The following is a 2956-nucleotide window of genomic DNA, read 5'->3' as shown; positions in this document are numbered from 1 at the left end:
ATTTTCTATCACCATTTTCTGAAACTCAGTTGGAAAGTGGGACAAAGGAGAGAGGCAGCTACCCAGTTGGCTGGGAGGTTCTTAAGCTTTAGGAGGGCTTGGATTTTGCTTGATTTTTAGTGGAAAAGCTGTGCAAGGGAGAGTATCAATCAGAAATGTTAATTTTAGGCTTCTATTAGGTTGGTGCAAAAAGTACTGCAGTTTTTGCCATCAAAAGTAATGGCAAAAACCATAATAACTTTTGCACCAACCTAATAGAGCCTCTGTCTCTTTTCCTCAGCCATATAGACTGCATTTGCAAAGGTTATTCCAAGTCACTCACCTACTCATAGTCATGAATCTCTTGTGAATTAACATTCCAATTTCTTCTGCTTAAGGTGTGACTCTTTTTACAAAAAGAGCAGTGAGATTGAAAAAAATAAAAGGCTATTTAAACTATTCACATGTGGTGGTGGTAGTATGGGCTCATCTATTTAAACGTGCATATTATTATTATTACTTAATTTTAATTTTTTTTTTTTGAGACAGAGTCTTGCTTTATCGCCCAGGCTGGAGTGCAGTGGTGGGATTTGGCTCACTGAATCCTCCACCTCCCTGGTTCAAACATTTCTCCTGCCTCAGCCTCCTGAGTACCTGGGATTACAGGCACGCGCCACCCCACGCCCAGCTAATTTTTGTATTTTTAGTACAGACGGGATTTCACCATGCTGGTCAGGGTGGTCTCAAACTCCTGACTTTGTGATCCGCCTGCCTAGACCTCCCAAAGTGCTGATTACAGGCGCGAGCCACCGCACCTGGCCGTGAAATTAATTTTAAGAATATATTTTATTTAACTCTATTCATCTAAACTATTATCATTTCAACATGGAATAAAGATAAAAATAATTAATGAGGGCTGGGCGTGATGGTGCACAACTGTGATCCCAGCACTTTAGGAGCCTGAGATGAGCAGACCGCTTGAGTCCAGGAGTTTAAGACCAGCCTGGGCAGCATGGCAAAACCTCATCTCTACAAAAATACAAAAATTAGCCTGGTATGGTGATATGTGCCTCTAGTTTTAGCTACCTGAGCGACTGAGAGGTAGGAGGATTGCTTGAGCCTGGGAGGTAAAGGCTGCAGTGAGCCAAGATCACGCCATTGCACTCCAACCTTGGTGACACAGGAAGACCCTGTCTCAAAAAAGAAAATGGGGGAGAGAGTTTATGTTCTTTCATTGCAAGTTTTCAGAATTCAGTAAAAATTCAGTGTGCACTTTACATTTAAAGCACATCTCAGTTCTGACTATCTGCATTTTAAGTGCTCAGTAGCGACGTGTGGCTAGTGGCTACAGTATTAGACAGCACAGTTCTGCACCATTCTCTATTCTCACTCTCTCTCTCATTTATTTATTTATCATTATTATTATTTTTTGAGATGGAGTCTCCCTCTGTTGCCCAGGCTGGAGTGCAATGGTGCGATCTTGGCTCTCTGCAACCTTTGCCTACCAGGTTCAAGTGATTCTCCTGTCTCAGCCTCCCAAGTAGCTGGAGTTACAGGCACCTGCCACCACACCTGGATAATTTTCATATTTTTAGCAGGGACAGGGTTTCAACATGTTGGCCAGGCTGGTCTCAAACTCCTGACTTCAAGTGATCCTCCCACCTCAGCTTCCTAAAGTGCTGGTATTACAGGCGTGAGTCATTGCACCTGGCCTTGTTTTTTAAAAATAGAGATGGGGGTCTCACTATATTGCTTAGGATGGCCTTTAACTCCTGGGCTCAAGCAGTTCTCCCACCTTAGCCTCTTAAAATACTGAGATTGCATAGTAGCTCTTGGGTAGAAGTTAAAAAAACCAAACCAAAACCAGAACCTCCAAAAATAACGAAGTGCTGGATTACAGGCATGAGTCACAGTGAACCACGATGCCCAGTCTCTCTCTCTCTCACACACACACATACACACAAAGAAATACAGGTTGTAACTTACTTTTTTTTTTTTTTTTTTTTTTTTGAGATGGAGTCTTGCTCTGTCGCCCAGGCTGGAGTGCAGTGGCGCGATCTCGGCTCACTGCAAGCTCCGCCTCCTGGGTTCACGCCATTCTCCCGTCTCAGCCTTCCGAGTAGCTGGGACCACAGGCACCCGCCACCACGCTCAGCTAATTTTTTGTATTTTTAGTAGAGGCAGGGTTTCACTGTGTTAGTCAGGATGGTCTCGATCTCCTGACCTTGTGATCCACCTGCCTTGGCCTCCCAAAGTGCTGGAATTACAGGCATGAGCCACTGAGCCTGGCCTTTTTTGTTTTGCTTTGTGTGGTTTTTTTTTTTTTTTTTTTTTTTTTTTTTACTATTTGTAGAAGGCTATTAGTCTATGTCTGAATATTTGGGAGAATACCTTTTACTTAGATAGCTATATAGTATTGAGTAGAATAAACATATATGTTCTATTAAATCATTTCCCTATTGAAAGGTATTTATTTTCTTTCTCTGTTTCAAATAAGGCTACAAGGAACATCCTCTATATAAAAACTTACGTGCATTTGTGCATTTTCAAGATATAGAGTTCTAGATATAGAATTGCTTTGTCAAAGGTTATGATGCTGGTGGAAGTATTATGACTATAAAACAGTAATATATATTTTCAACCAATATGCCAGCAAGTGTATAGCTAAATATATACCATCTGTTTCAAGGCAATCATTTTAGAAAACCACATTTTAATTCCAGCATGTTCCTTCACTAAAAATAATTTGATTTTGCTTTTTGAAATTTGACTTAAAAACCAGTTCAAGCTAAAAAATCTAGGTCAAGTGACTGTCATGAGGCTTGCTGTTTTGTTATTTTTATTTTTTGAGGCAAGATCTTGCTCTATCACTCAGGCTGGAGTACAGGGGCTCGATCATGGCTTACTGCAACTTCCGCCTCCTGGGCTCAGGCAATCCTCCAGCCTCAGCCTCCTAAGTAGCTGAGACTACAGGTAC

This window comes from Rhinopithecus roxellana, chromosome 3 (genome assembly GCF_007565055.1).
Source record: "Rhinopithecus roxellana isolate Shanxi Qingling chromosome 3, ASM756505v1, whole genome shotgun sequence".
NCBI lineage: Eukaryota > Metazoa > Chordata > Mammalia > Primates > Cercopithecidae > Rhinopithecus > Rhinopithecus roxellana.
Note: the sequence above shows the minus strand (reverse complement) of the source record.